Source organism: Pholcus phalangioides, unplaced genomic scaffold (assembly GCF_987345545.1).
Source record: "Pholcus phalangioides strain wild (caught in Gottingen) unplaced genomic scaffold, Ppha-v1.0 ptg000015l_1, whole genome shotgun sequence".
NCBI lineage: Eukaryota > Metazoa > Arthropoda > Arachnida > Araneae > Pholcidae > Pholcus > Pholcus phalangioides.
Window position 1 is genome coordinate 32421199 of NW_028301608.1, and position 17176 is coordinate 32438374.

A 17176-nucleotide genomic window follows, 5' to 3' on the forward strand; every position below is an offset into this window, starting at 1 on the left:
TGATCGTATGAGTATGTGAGTGGGAGTGACTGTGTGGTTGAGTGAATGACCATATGAATGATCAAGTGAGTGACTACGAGTGAATCAGTGACCGTATTAGTAACCAAGTGAGTGATCGTATGATATCGTTATATCGTGTATAATCGATAAAGTGTTGTATATCCTGATTTCAATGCATTAAAAAATAATTATACGTATTATTCGTAATATTTTTGCAGTCTTCTCATTTTATTTACACAAGGGCTGAAATGTCCGGGGCAAAATACCCCACTCGATCACTCATACGGTCACTCACACGGTCATGCGCTTTGTCACTCATATAGGCACTAAAGTGGTCACTAATATGGTGACTCACTTTTCATTAATGAGGTTATTAACCCACTCACTTAGTCATTTGTGTGGTCACACAGTTGGTTACTCACACGGTCACTCATATCGTCACACATTCTCACACTCACTTCGTGACTCACGCGGTCATGGCACCTACACCAACCATGGCTCCCGCTCTGTCCTCGTAGGGGGATATAAGTTGCATAGTACACGGTTATGGTAGGCGAAATGTCGGAGACGAAATTTTTTTAAACCAGATCTCTGACGGACATGGGAGGTTCCCACCAGGGCTTTGGCAGCGTTGCTGTCAGTGGGCACGAAATGCTGACGAGAAACCCAGATCAACAAGATCATATGGTCGATTGTTAGTTATTTATCAATTGAATAAAGTCAAAGGCACCCCATTGTGTGGTGAAAAATTCGTCAGAAATGAAACCTTTAGTGCTTAAGAATTCAGTCCCGGTCAACCAGGGGTTCTTGGCCTTCTTTTTAGCCGTGAGCCAAAATCAACACCACGATCAATTTCACGCCTCATATGTCTATTTCGAGTTCGAAATTTTTTTTTATAACATTCAAAAAATAAGTATTCCTAAATCACGGGTTTCCAACTGGTGTTCCGTAGAACCCTGGGGTTTCATGACAGTTTCTTTGGGGTTCCGCATGATCAAATGCCACGGAACCCTTAAGATTCCCGGGGGTGAACTATCTCTGCAGTCCTTAGTAACTACTAGTCCTAATGAACTACCGGTCGGAGGACTGAAGCTAAGGACCGCTTCAACTACTAGTAGTTAAGAGGTACTATGTACTACCAGTCCTTAAGGTCACGTGACGTGAAACAGTAGTTAGAGGGGGAGAAAATTTTTGGTTTCGAGAGTAACAGATCTCTAACCAATCGGGATGCCGTTTGAAGCCTACAACTACTACTAATTATTTAACAATCGTTTTTCCGCAGTGGGTTGTGGCAGCGATTTCATGTTTACAAACAAACGTGTTGTAAACAAACTTTTTTTTCCGAAGGACTCGCCATACATTTTTTTGTCACCCGTGTTTTGCAATTTTTTTTACTCTAATATCGCTGGCTAGTTTAATTATTTTGTAACCGTATGAGGACGTTGCATTTTTCCATCTTGGGACTTTTTTTTAGAATAAGATTCAGTATATAATAATAGTCAAAGTATTTTTCTTGTCCGAGCTCATGGACCCCACTTTTGGATGCTTGAAGAAGCGAGTATCTGGGACCCCAGCTGCATATAAGTGGGTCGCATACTGATGAAATCAAAATTTGAAAAAAAAATTCTTACAACCAAATGTAAGATTTTAAATTAAGGTTACCGGCACTAGTTGAGCCTACGGTCGTAGTGTGCCTTTCCGGGCAGACTTTCCCTTTTTTTGGGGGGGGGGGGGCTCTTCTTGAAAGGGTTATTATGCAAAATAATTATAGATTTTTGGGCCCCCTATTCACCTCGGGAGCCGTACTTGAGGCCCCAGCTGAATACTGTTTTTAATATTGAGTGCTACTTTTTTTTAAAAACCAATTTGTTAAATGATTTTTTTATTATCCATTTTTATTCCTTTTAAATTCATTGAAACAACGAATTGCAAATTCTTTCTGGAGCAATTAAAATAATAAATTATTGATAATTTATAATTAAAAGAATTAACTGCCTTGTTGCGTATTGTAGTTCTGCATTTTAAACTATGGGTTTCTCCTCAGTATTAAAAAATATTATCAGAACATGATTTTCTATGAATGAGCACTTACCTGTTAATGCAAGTGAATACTTCAATATTTAAAATATATATACTTCTATATTAAAGATCTTTCATCAATTTATCTGTTTCATATTTAGCTTCCAACAAATAACTTCACCATATAACTTTCATTTGATCGTATATTTCATTTCAGTTGATTAGAAGATGAATGATTGATTGAAGGTGATTAATAGAAACATGAATTGAATAACAACTTGCACACATGATTTGTCATACAAAAATTTTTTATTTCAAACATATGTTCATAGAGAGTTATCATAATCACAATTTATTTGTTGTACTTTTCTTAGAAATCGCACCTTTCAAGAATATAATTTTTTGAGATTCATTAATTTTCATTTGCATCTTCAAATGTTGATTTACCTGAAATTAGAAAGAGGAAGAAAAAAACACTTTTATTATGCTTATCAATCTTTAAATGTACTGTATTGATTTCAAATTATAACAGTCTTTAGTTGCATAAGTAGAGATAATTCGTGCACAATAGCACTTTGTTGACTCGTCACCATTTTATCACAGTAGGATCCAAAATGCATCAACTGTGTTTTACAAGGGAGGCCTGGCATTGCAAACAGATGCACTTGTTCATGTCTAGATGTATTTACCTAGGGCTTCACAAATCTTAGGAGCCAACATTGCAAAAAAGAAAATCATACTGACACCTAAAATTTTCTATGCAGATCACAAAATATTTGGAGTTTATGTCTGCATCTTCCGATATGTGAAGATCATCACCAAGTGCTAAAAAAGTTGAATATAATTTGTTTTTACTTTGGATTATTTCTCCTAAAAATATGCTTGGCTGCCAAGAAATTTGGCCGGCACCTAAAATGTTTTTCAATTTTTCGAGCCATGGTTCTACCCCTAAAATTTTGGTCAGACAGATGAAGTGAAAAAACCTATTGGCACGCAGCTAACTTCAAATTTTCACTTTACTTTCAGCTTCGCTCTAAAACACATCCTTAGCAACCTCTTGTGGATCAGGGAACCCTATTTAAATTAACATAGAAATTTTGCAGTGCTGTATGGTCTTACTAGTTAAAAAGTATGATATTATTTGTCGTCAATTATATTAATTGTTTTAATCTTTCCATTCACAAAATTTGCTAGTCAGTAAATATGATAATAACATTTTCAAAGAATTAATATTGCTTTTCAGTTAGCAAAGCTTCTAAAGGTTTTTTTTAATGTCCTCCCTCTCATTTATATAGCCAAGACAGGTTTTTTTAACAGTATACATGTTTTTACTTGCACTGGTCAAATTTTGAGTGGTACAGGTAGCCATTAAGAAATCTATCTTAATTTGCTCAATTCAATTATGTCAAAAAGAGTTGTTCTTTCAATAGTATCTAAAAAAATTATGATTATAAAGAAAATTACTCATAGCAAGATATTTCTTGAGAAAAACCAATATGGTATGGACTAAAAACAATGCCACCTTTCCCCCCCCCCCCCTGCTTATTTTGTTTTTGCACATATAAAATGTGTTGCTGAAATTACAATAATTTCAGAGGGAAGTATGTTTCTGTTAAGTTTTATATTGAGAAATATTCAAGAGATTTTACAGTTTACAATTTTTATGAATTTTCTCAACTTAAAATTGAATGTGTATAAAATAGGTTATTTTATTCATCATGCAACATAAATGAGACACTGAAATACATTTCTTAATAAACGTGTGAATTTATGTAATACAGCCTCTCCGAAACGCTATTATGTTTGCGATCTGATATAACGCCAAAATTCTTTGGGTGGGATGGTGGCATTAAATCGGGGGTTCGACTGTATTTGTTCCACTAGGGTTGTTGATACAAATGAAATCCGTGAAAATGATGCGACACAATGTTAAAATTTATGTCATTAAATCATGCATGGAAATATTTTATTTTACATGAAAATAATAATGGAAACTGTTGCTCAAAGTCAAATACAAAGAATTAAAATTACCTTTGTTTGCTCTGGTAGACATGTTTTGTAACTTTGAAAACCTTCACATAACTTCGTAGCTACCTACAGCCAATTTCCTGGGAAACAAAATTTTTCAAGAGTTAGAAAAGTCTCACAAATGTATATACAATATATATATATATCAGCTGTTTCCTAACAACATCGTTAAAAAATAAATTCTTGTTAAAAGTTTCAGTTCCATAACATCTCAAAATGTTATATTTTAAAGTTCTTAAGTATTCGACATGGAAATGTTTTTTCTGTCGTTACCCATACACACAAAATCAAAAACAATTTTTGGCAAAAAATTCAATTTGAACACACACAGCAAGGCCATAACCCAAATACTGAAGTAGTAATATGTTTCAAACACTAATCTGCTTCCTTTCATTATAATATATATATATATATATACCTCAACACTAAAAACTGTGCGTGAAATTAAAACTTTGTTTTTTAGTCCCATTGTACGAACTTCATTTTTTATATCAACAAAACAATATAATGATTCCTTATTAAATATTCTTCATCTCAGAGCGAGTTACAGAGTGCAATTTTTAAAGTAGTAGCATATGATTTTTTTCTGAAAATTTAACTTTCACTAAGTATTACAATATTGTTCATTTGAACAGTTCAAAATATCAAATCTATATTTTAATCCTTTACACTAAATTTAGTGCATGAGTTTTACAAAATTTAATATTTAACATTACTGCCAATTTTTATTACTCATCACAAAAAAATTAATTTAAATTTTTGTCATTTAGGTGCTATAATTTATTATCAATGAATTGTATTTGTAATTATTTATTTACGCATGTGCTCAATACATTTAAACATAATTTTTCATTAAAAAAAATTAATGTAGCAAAAAACCATAGAATGTAAAATTTCAATCTGATATTATCGTAATAGAAGATTCATCTTTCATTCGCCATGTAAATATTTTCAATACAACCCAAAATATACATGGGCTATTTGATATTTTTCCAGCATTACCAAGTGGGATCCACTGCCCTATTGATTGTGTGACATTATGTCCATTTATATTTTTAAATAACGCATTTACCGAGCAAAAAAATATTAATAATATCTCTAACACTTTTCTTATATAGTTCGATAGCAATAAAATAATTCTTACCTCAGTAATGAACATGCTAGCACTTCGTCGTGGCTTCGATCGCCGATGTCAACAGAAACGTATACGACAGCAGGTTTTTGAGGATATAACGATGAATCACTTCAACTTTGATGACACCGAAGATATAATCCAAGTTTTATGTGCCATTATTATCGTAAAAAAATTTTTAATTCGAAAAAAAACAGCATATTTCATCGCTAAATATCACAGCGAGAGCTCGCGGCCAGAGGCAAAATTTCCTCTTTTCCAAGATGGCCGCCGTGAACTACTTTTCTTGCTGCTTTAGGACTGGTGCTAGGCAGTCCTTAGCAGCGGTCCTAAGTAACTACTAAAAAAAAGTCCTTAGTTTAGAGATAGTATCGAAAAGTCGAACTACTGGCCATCTAAGGACAAATCGGGGCTTAACTACTTTTTTTCGGCTAAGGACCGCAGAGATAGTTCACCCCCCGGATCCCGGAGAGATTTCAAAAAAGAAAACTTTCTTGTTGCTGATATTCGCAAAGCTGATCTTTGCTTTGAATTTCAACGGGATAGTGTCGCGTTTAAAAATTAAATCTACACCACTTAAAAGATGACTAACCTAGAGAATGTGGACCAAAACAGTGTACAAGTATGTGAGTGACCAAAACAGTGTACAAGTATATGAGTGACCAAAAGAATGACCTGGGGAGCGAAGGACGAAAACAGTGACCTAGAAGGTATGAAAGCACGTGAACAACCGAAATATAGTGACACACAGACATATTTAAGGTATAGGGGTGGGGGGTTGGCTAATTTTGGGGGATAAGTATAGTCAAGAAAAGTAGACTATAATGGATGAATGAAATGGGGCATAAATTTGTTTATCCCACAGGCCACAAAACGATAAATCCGCATCCGGGGGGGGGGGGGAGGATCAAAGCCCTAATTGTAGGGCCTAAAATTATGTGATCCTTGTCAATTGCTCGAATTCCGTGGAAAAATGAGGGAAGAAAATCCTGCTGAGTTGAATAAAATTTTTTATTTCGATGGTACTAAGGGGATCTCTCTCTTTCCCTCCTCATTTTCCAGATAGTAGGCACATTCGCTTTAATTTCACCTGCACAAACCTGTTGTTTCTCTGCGCACAGAATTTTGATGCCTGTGAGAAATGAAAAAAAAGTATCGTACTACCTCATGCAATACAGAATTTTTTCTCTCCGCGGCAGAAACTTTGTGTACACGAAAGTACTCCCATTCTTAATCATTCTCAGACTCTAAATGTCTATGTTTTGTAATATAATAACTTATTAACCATAAAAAATGATGTCTTTCGTAGTTATTTTTGCCCATAATCAACAAACGGGTAAAAAGTAAATTTTATCAGCGTTAAATATGCCTTTCAGAAAATAACTTTACAGTGCAGTATGTAGTATTATCATATCAAGACATCATTTAACTGGAACCCCTTCTGCTACCTATCAAATAAAAGGAACAACTATTAAGGATCCTTCAAAATAGAATTTGTGAAAAATAATGTATGTATAAAAAAACAATACAACATGATATTAACAAATATTTTTTGAGCTTTAAGAGTATTAATCAATTTCTTTTACTGCATACAAATACCAACTTTTTAAGTATTGCAGTAAACTTAATAATTTAATTAATATTATTACTTAAAAGGTATATATTAATATCAATTAATCGTTTTATCTGTGCATATTATTTTTCATGAATTCTATTTTCAATGATCATTAACAGTTGTGTTTTTTATTTGATAGGTGGCAGAAGGGGGATTCAGTTTAATGATGTGTTTGTCAATATAGTACATCTTGTACTGTATGGTTGTTTTCTGAAAGACATATTTCGCGGCTGATAAAATTTTCGTTTTACCCGTTTGTTGGTTTGCACAAAAGTAACTAAGAATGGCATCATTTTTTCATGGTTAGTAAGCTTACAAAATATGGACGGGATTCCATAAGTTTACAAAATATTGCTACAAAATTAGTCTGGGAATAACTAAGAATGAGAATACTTCTGTGTACATACGTAGAGATTTTTTTGCTGGAAAGGAAGAAATATTTCCCTATATTGTATAAGGTAGCATGTTATTTTGAGATTTCATGAGCATAGAAATAGGCCAGTGCAGGTAAAATAAAAGACAATATGCCCAATCTGGAAGAAAACAAAGTTAGAGGGCACATTCCATGTAGGAATCAAATTTTTTGCTTTCCCTGCGAACATCTCTGTGCTCATCATGCGTCCCCCCATCCTGAAGCCAAGCTCTCTAGACTGAGATCTTTAGTAGGGCCTCCGCAGTATTGAGTTTAAAGTGTAGAGAAACCTACAACTCAAACAAACACCTTATGATTCAATTTTTGGCATCATGACTAATTCACAAGCATTTTCATGATTATTTAAGCACATGCCAGAGTTCTTGCACGGGAGCTCTGGTGATGGTTATAATAAAAGCTCTTGGTTCGTAAATATGCCTCCAATAGAATGACAAGGCCCCAAACCCTTGAGTCCCAACCACGAGTTCAATTGGGCACGGCCCGGAAACCCATGCCCCTACCAGCGGGGGGCACTGCCTATACTGCGGCAGTGCCTCTAAGCTGAAATATTTAGTGAGCCCCTATGCAAGACTCTTCACGTGCTCCCTCTATTATGAAAAGTTACAGTGTGGAAAAACAAAAATTATGAGAATAATATCGGGCCTCGAGCTGGAGCTCTGCAGGCTCACCCCGTTGTGGGGGGCCATGCGGGGACCTCAATTGAATAGGGATTCCACGATAAGATCTGGCACAACGATTTATGACAATAAATATGTATTTTAAGAGCAGAGACCCCTACGCATGGGGGGGGGGCAGACCGAACCAACACCATCTATAATAGAAGGCCTCCGCATGCAATATCTTTACCTTTTTTGCAGTATATCCAAAATGACTATAGGTGAAATAATGTTTGCAGTGACGTCACGAGCTTCGCGCGGAGGCCTTCTACTATAGATGGTGTTGACCGTGCCCCCTCCCAAGCCAACCAAAAACTAAAAAAAAAGTGCAATGTTACGGTTAAATAATTTAAATATCGAAATATAAAATACCTTTTATTTATTTATTTACAATAATAACCCCAGAAGGCATGAAATGCACTTATACCGGAAGGAAAAAAAAATAATAATAATAATAGTCATTACGGGAAGCACTTCGCATACGGAGCCAGGTCGAAATCCCCAATAGTGGAAGCAAATCTTGCGTAGGAGGCGCATACAAGTTCTGATGGAAGACTGTTCCATATTCTCGCCACACGGCATCTATATCCGTGGAAAAAGCAATCCCTTCTAGCCATTGGTATTCTTACTTGGAAGCGATGCCTACGTAGGTTAACTCGCCTGTCCATGATCTCAAAGAAAGGCTCTCTCGATGGTAGATAAACAATTTGGTGGACTAGTTTGTAGCACATCTTCAGATCTGCAGCGATTCTACGCCATTCCAGTGAGTGTAAACCCAGAAATTGAAGTCTCTGGCAATAAGATAGACCGCTCATGCCAGGTATTCGTTTAGTAAACTACCTCTGTGGCTTTTCGAGGAGCTGTATGTCCTTGATTTTGTAAGGGCTCCATACTTGCGAACAGAACTCCAGGGTCGGGCGAACGTACACACAGAAAGCATATGATAACGTATGCGCATCACACTTACGGTATGCCGTACGTAACATATATGAAATTCTATTAGCTTTGCAGACTATGCCATGATAATGATCAGTGAAATCCAGAATGCGGCTCATTGCAATACCTAAATCCACGCATGTATCCAATTGCTGTAACGTTTCATTACCTAGTTGGTAATATTCAGGATCGGTGCGTCTACCTAAATGCATTGATCCACTTTTTGATGCTGAAATAGGTAGCTTATACTGACAACTCCACTGGAAAAGTTGTTGGCATGCAATTCTTAAGCCCCTAGTGTTTTCCACTGGAGAGAATAACTTCACGTCATCAGCGAATTGCAATAAAGAGATGGGTGACACAGCCTGAGTAATATCGTACGTGTACAAAGTAAATAAGATCGGGCCTAACACCGATCCCTGGACAACTCCGCTTGGCACCTGACATTCTCTAGACATCACGCTGGCTACGCGAACCTGATGAACTCTGTCTGACAGCAGTTCTTGAATTATCCTCACAACTTTATCCGGAACCCCCATGCAAGCTAGCTTCCTCAGTAGTAGCAATCTGTCTACTTTATCAAATGCCTTCTGGAAATCGACGTAAATTACATCAATCTCTAATGTGTTACTTAATGTGTGTCTTTATGTGTTACTTTAACTAATTTCTGTTAATTTGAATGGTTTTTGAAAGGTAATAACTCAAAATTTCTCGGGAAAACAATTCCTGCGTACAGTCGATCCTGCATACTCCCTCGATTAAGAGGTGATTCCTAAGCCCTCTTCCATTTTGCCCTGGGGCTATGATGCTGTTGAGATGAGACGGCAATAGAAGGCAAACTGTTTTTGGATAAGTATTCAAAAACTTGTTTAAGTTCTCTCACCAAGGGTCCCGCTGATCAGCCTTATAACCATCGGTCACCCATCAACCGCGGGTTCCACGAGTAACTGTACTCTGGAAACTCCCGTGTCTAAATAACAAAATTTTTGGTTTTGAATTTTTTTTTAAACCAGTCAGAGGGAAGTCTTAACGGATGGACCAACGGGACCTGATCTGTGTGTGTGTGTGTGTGTGTGGGGTAGGGGGGGGGGGGGGTAGGGGACCCACTGATTCTAAAAAAAAAAAAAAATTCTCACTAATTTTCAATACCTTTCATCATCAGTTGCGAGTTTTATTTCTTCTATCAATTCTGACATTATTGTTCATTCTGGAAAAAGGATTTTCTTTCTTCTAGAACTATATAATTATTTTATTAATTTTTGTTAACTATGAACCTTCATTAATTTCTGTTTAAATATATATATATATTTTTTTTTTGGAATTGATGTTTCCCAGCATTCCTGTGCATTTCGTAATAACCTTTTTGAATGACGACCTCCTTTGAAAAATGTATAAAATCCTGTTCCGAGTGAGCCCCAAAAATTTTTGGGCCACAGCGCAGGCTGCCGAATTCGTTGAGACACTCCCTGAAACCAGTGGCGCCACATATGGATTTATAACGGGATTTTATGCAGATTAGTAGGACCCATCTCAGAAGCCATGCGACTTAAATTTGAGTCACGACCTATAGGTTCAGAAACCCCTGAAGTAAACTGACATAATCTTAGAGTATTGGCGATTCATTATATGAGCAAATCCTGATGTTGAATAAAAATATGGATGCTTTGCTTTTTAATTTTTAAACATCAGTAAAGACGCAACTTTAAGCCAGTATAGACCACAGTTGAGCGATATCTTAGCTGGTACCGCCGGGTATTGAAAGTAGATACCAGGAGGTGTGCACTGCTGCTGCCGATTTTTCTTCCATGTGGTTCAAGGCCAGCGTGGAAGCCAGCTGACGTTATTACGACGCATGAACTTTCCGTTCTTTCCTATGGGTGGATGATGATGCCATATGCTACCCCTTTCCCTACCATATGTGGTCCCCGTGAACGAGACTAGTCACTCTGAAGCGAGGCGATCCAGATTTTATGACTATACCCATCACTGACACCGTCTTTTATTCCTGCTTATCCAAACACTTTCAAGGCCTTATGACAACGAAAACCAGGTTTCAATTTTTGAGATCGAGTATGTAAATTCGTAGGCAAATATTTCTAGCCATGTAGGGGGGACTCATAAAAACCACTGCACTTGGGGCTTACGATGCTATTAAGACACAGTCTTTTGTGTCATCCACAGAAAATGGTATCAGTCGCCCTTGCCCCCCCCCCACATCCTGGAGCAAGTACCCTAGACTTCGACCTAACGTGTCCACCCCCCCCCCTTCCCTTCATACCAGCCTTTTCACGGGCTCAGCTATAGTTAATTTACAGCGTGAAAGAACAAAAAATGATGATAATCATCCCGGGCCCCCAGGGCTGCAGCCCTGTCAGCTCCACCCTTGTAGGGGGCCATGTAGTCGGAACGTGCTCGACTCAAATTATCTCAATGCAAAATCGTACTCTGAATGTGAGCACGAAATCGTATGCAAGCACATCGAGTACTCTTGAATATTTCATTCAGCCCCTCGGAATTTTGAAAGGTTCAAAAATATCTCTAGTAATAATATGAAAAGTACATGTCATAATCTTTTTTCTCATCATTGAGAATTGGAGCAGTGTTCGCCAATACGTATCTAGATGCGTGATTCATGCATCGAAATTCAATTTTATTCCTCCAAATTTTAGGTAATTTCCCTCTGTTAGAGCAATTTTGTGGTAAAGTAAGTTGTTCTTGCTTTATTAGAGCAAACTTTCCAATCATTCTCTGTTTTTCACTGAAAAAATGCTTCCCTTTTCACAAAAGTACCCCTTAAAGTTTTAGAGAGGAGAGAAACTACACTTTTCAAAATGATTTTTTCGGATAACACTGAGTCGGATATTTGTTGTATAGGTCACGTCGTATTGCACGTCTGACTTGATCAGACGTGTTGTATAGAGTCAGCTGGTCTTGTCTGTCTGTCGGTCAGCTGAGTAAACTGCAACCTGTAACGCGGGGACCAACAGATTGGAGCAATCTTTTGGCTATTATCTATGCTTCCTCTCTTCTGACAACGGCACCCATCATTAGCAGAAAAATACGTCTAGTCCGCATAATTTTAGAGCAGAGTTTCCAAATTTTTTTTTTTGTTCTACCACCTGTTTTGCAGAAATTTGTTTTTTCCCCCATCGCTCCCCCAATATAAACCACACACACAATCCGTAGGATTCACAGAGTAATAATACTATAGAGTGCGCGCGAGGGGTTACAATGTGAAGCAAAGATCCGGAGTCACGTGATTCCGGTCGAAAGGCTGGTCAGGGAATCTCGCTGGCAATGCTTTCCTTATGGCTGTTCGTATGACGATCTCCAAGTGCTGTCTTATTTTTCATTAGAATGGTCACCACGTGTGCAGCTTTCGGATGTTCTGAACGGTTTAGGAAAGGAGGAACATTATCCTTTCACAAAGGAATACTTTTTTGCTTATTCCCCTTCTTATAAATTAAAAATTGGAATATTAAATTGACGATGCAATGGATTTCTGACGTAATCTCAGTTTCTAACGACTCCATTTTGGATTTAATTCAATTAAAGTTCCAAGTTTTGGTAAAATTCAAATGGCATGAATCATTATTAAATGTTTTAATAGAATTTTTGGCAATAAATGATTGAAATTGTGAGTTTTATGAAGTTTTAACTGAAATATACGTCTCCGCAAGATTTGGCGAGATTTGGCGAGCTAGTGAGTTCATTCGAGTTTTGCTCAACTTGGAAGAAAATATGCTTTTCAGATGGAGAAATTTATGAAAAATATTCTATTTAAATAGAATGTGAGGAAAACTCCCCCCCCCCCTCTAGACAATTGCAGTTTTGCATAAAAATGCATAACAACCTCTAAAAATAATAGTATTTTTACCCCTCTTCGTAACGGTTATGTTTGCATATGCTGATAAATACAGCAAAAGCCAACATGAACTAAGCCGATGAAAAAAAATCTCTCTCTATCTTCGCATTTATTATTAATTTAATTTTTATGGCGAAATATGTGTAGTGCACGCATCTCATACGGACAGAACTAAGTTGTTGAAATAAAGTGATATTTCAGCATGGATTTTTTCCATATTCATTAAACTTACTAACTTCATTTTGAGAATTATTCGATTCATTCGTAAAAAGTGATAAATGCTACGAAATTCATCAAACTTACTAAAAATATTGGTAATTATGCATATATTTACCAACTATTATGCATAATTTCTGAAGATAACGCGCACTACGGATTTATCAAATTTACAGTAACATAAACATTATATATTTGTTGTATACAATATTTTGTTTCCTGTGTGTGTATAGATATTTAGAAAGCTATTAAAAACTGTGCCAAAAAAATTTATTTCATGAAATTTATACTGTTTATATTCACTTCCTTCAAATATTATATATTCAATTAAAATTTAAAAACCCATGTGTTAAGAAATTATTAAGAATTATCACTTAATGGAAAATAAATAAATTCCGTTTTCCAATATTTGTTTATTTTATAGAATTTATTTTTTCAAATCTGATACTCCCTAAATATTTCACATAAAAATGAGTGAAATTCATTGAAAAAATGAAGGAAAGTTTTCATCAACTTGATCGAATTGAGTCAAATTTCGTTACAGCAACATCCTAGCTTCTGCGAAAACGCGCCAAATGTAATAGCGCAGAACCTGTTCTTTCCCCGACAATACTGCTCATCTTTTCTTCACGTTCGACAAGTTTTATGAATAGCGTGCGCGGTCTATTTATATCTTAAGTCTATGGTAGGATTCTATACCAGTGCTTCTCAACCTGCGGGCCATCTTTGATTCTGAGATCTCCTAACAAGGGGCCACGGGTGAAAATCAAGTAGGAGGGAAGCCCTAACAGGCTGATAAGGGGGCCACAAAGTCCTGCGAAAAAAAAAAAAAAAAGACGTAGAGAAATGAATTTTCAAGTGAAATATGGTGAAAAAAAGTGTGACCACTTTCAGAATGAGGCAGAACTGCCCATAGAACCAGAGGCGTCTTGGCATATGCATCCAGCTTTGAGTGCGGAGGAAGGCTTTACGATAATAAGATTTGATTCAATTTTTTACATAATAAATATGTAAATTTCTATGCAGGTACTCCCAGCCAGGTACGCCCCCCCCCCCCCAGATGCCACTGAAATGGCCCTACAAAGAGTCGGGGGCCATCTTAACACATGGGTCCATCCAGGCATGGCCCGGAGCCTGATGTCAATGGTGGATCCTACATGATTAGATCTCGTACCATGATTTGCAAGAGTAAAGTAAATATGTATAAGTTGTTGCTTCCAGCTAAATGAAGTAAGGGGGCTCCGTAGAACTTCACACGAAAAACTTCACTGAATCAAGAGTCGACCATGAAATTTCTCTTAATATCAATTTGTTCAAAAAATCACTTCAATAAGTAAGAAGGGTTTCACTCTCTTGATGGCGGGGGGAAATAAGAAGGGAGGGAGTGGGGGGGGGGAGAAGACACGAGAAAAATATAGTACGAAGAAAGTTAAGAAACACACACACTGTCCTATACTTTAGCCATAGTTACTACCGCCCTCCAATGGGTACTATTGCCCACTCCATCCGGGAAACTGTTTTAGAATAAAGCAGCGGTTCTCAACCTTTTCTGACTCGCGAAGCCCTTTTTAGTATATAATTTCTAAGGCGGAGCCCCGTAGGCTATGATCATTTCTGTCGCACCATGGTGATTTTCGGCACACGGGAGCTAATTAAACTGGTACCTACAATCCCTTTGTGCTGGACTCTCTGCGGTAGTAATCTTTTTCACTGGTCATGTCGCCTTTTTTGTTGTACACCCGCGTCAGGAAAGTTTCTGACAATGACGAACCTCGAGTTTTGAACTCGCGACACCTCTAAACATTCTTTGGTACAGGGTGGTTATAAACAAACTGACATTACTCAGACGTACATAGTGCCATTCTGTTGAGGATATTTTAATGGAACTTGGTAATATAGAATATATGGACCATGGGGAGAAAAGAAAGATTCAATAAAAAAATAGTTGAGTTTCTGACCACCAGGTGAAAAAGTGGCACTTTTTTTTATCACAGTTGTCTTTTTCTCATTTCTCAAATAACATGTATACCAAGTTTCAATGGAATACGTCCACCACAACGGGCGCTACATAGGTCGGAGTAGAGTCACAGTATAATTAAGCTGAGTAGTGTAAGTATAGTTGAACTGACACTGCACCGACCTATGTAGCACCCATTGTCCGTGTATGTAGCCTCCGAGCTTTTTTTGCGTTATTTTTATACGGTATTCAGATCATGGGAAAAGGATAACTGCGCTAAAAAAAGCACCACATTTTCACCTGGTGGTCAAAAATTGAACTATTGTTCTTATTGAATTCTGTCAACACTCGATATAACGACCCCCTCCGTCCCGTCGAAAACGTACGTTATATTGGGAAGGTCGTTATATCGATAATAAAACATACATGATAGTTGCTCTGTGAAAACAGTTAGGACTTATCCTACCACCCAGTCGTTGTTATGAAATGGTCGCTATAACGTGGGGTCGTTATAACGAGTGTCGACTGTACCAAGTTTCATCAAATTGCATCCAACAGAATGGGCGCTACATACATCTGAGTAGTGTCAGTTTATTTGTAATCACCCCTACCCCGTACTTTAGGTGAGTATCACACCCCCGACCCCCGTAGGCCTCATGTTTTGTTTATTCATCAAATTTACAGATATATTGTATTTCCCTCGAACGGCCGCGGAGCCCCTGGGAAGTGCTAGGAGGCTCAAAGGCTCCGCAGAGCAGCCGTTGAGAACCACTGGAATATAGAACAACTGGCATTTTAAGACGTCAGAAATTACCTGAGCGACACAGTGGTGAGTCTATTAACCTTCCAAAGGGCCATGACCAGCACAGAAACCGATCGAGACAACCATAAGTTCATGCCAAATTCCAGCGGAGGATATCATTTCCGGACGTTTCATTCCGCATCATCTCTAACATTACAACCGTGTAATCATTTCACATTTTTACATTTTTTTTTTACGCCTCTTTTTATTCCAAAAATATGCGCTCTTATCAGGGATTCAAGAACTCATGAATACGTAAAAAAATAAAATAACATTAATAATATAAGACCAGATCTTCTGGAAGAAGAAACAAAGTTGGAAAAGACGAGAGCGAAATATTAATAACCAATATAATGAACACGTCCGTGTTTTTCTTCTATTTTCTTTCTTTTCTTTTCAACCCATTGCTGTTATTTCTCAACACTGGCTATATACAAGGCCGTCTGGACTATTCTTATGTTAAAAAGTGTGAAACTGACCTGTGTGTGAGGATTTGCTACTGCGTACCAATTTGGATGCTAAGTTCTTTTCCCCTCTATCTCTGACAGTGTAAAGTGGTTGTTGGCTGTGGTGTAACCTAGTAAGTTAGGGTTCGCCCTTGCCGTAAGAGACGTCGACTTGAATATTTATCTCTATGTGGTCCAAGTCACTTCTCTAATGTATTCTCCATTAAACTGCCCAAGGATGCAATTAACTACCTTTTCATTTTCTAAACAACCAACACCCTCCATTTCATTAAAGAAGAGGAAAAAAAGAAAAATGTAGCTAGTTTCGTTCCCAGTGAAGTGAAATCCTATTTATTTCTCCTATAGGCTGGCTTGCTGGCATAGCCGAAAAATAATAATTATTATTATTCATTATTATTATTATTTTACATATTTCTATCCGCGTATCGTATGTACGGTAGGCGTTGACGTGGGAGGTTCGATATTTTCGGGTTTTTTGATGAATATTGAATGTCTCTTCTTTTTTTTTTCAATTTTGTTTGAATAAATTTGTGAATGTCATCAACTCACCATGAATGCAGTGAAACCTCGTTTATACGGCGTTCAAGAGACCGAGTCAAAGCGTCGTATAAACGTGTAAGTCGAATAACTGAGACATTTTTTTATACAAAAAATGACTTCTTCCCCCCCCCCCCCCCGCAGACATACAAAACATTATAAAATTAAATGTGTTCAATTGAATCTCAAATGCTGTTGTAAAAAACTATAATTTCAATCCTTCTTTGAGGTGAAAAAAAACTGAATCGCATTTCAAGTCACTGAATGAAATAAAATGTAACGGAACATTACCTTTGGGACGCGACATCGGGTAAGAAAATTGAAACAAAATCTTTTCGACTAGGGAAAATTTCTCATCTTGAGTTCTTGATCTTTGATTGTTTCTGTGCTTTATAATCGCTTTCGAAGTTGTCACAGGAATATTCAACTGTTTTCCAGAATTTAGAATTCTTGTCGAATTCTTCCAAAATTTCCAGTTTTTTTGGTTTTTTTTTTTAGAGAAAGCGTTTTTCG

General features: G+C 37.0%; 1 protein-coding gene and 1 long non-coding RNA gene across 2 annotated transcripts in view; one reads left to right on the forward strand and one right to left on the reverse strand.

The window, feature by feature from the left end:
* LOC149075834 (zinc finger protein 423-like) overlaps positions 1–17176 on the forward strand; it is a 122396-nt gene that overhangs the window by 29983 nt on the left and 75237 nt on the right. The gene's annotated exons all lie outside the window — the stretch shown is intronic.
* On the reverse strand, positions 2350–5610 carry LOC149075835 (uncharacterized). The gene is made up of 3 exons (XR_016194022.1): positions 5192–5610; positions 4051–4127; positions 2350–2466 (listed from the first exon to the last, which is right to left on the reverse strand). It is a non-coding gene; the product is annotated as an uncharacterized LOC149075835 (long non-coding RNA).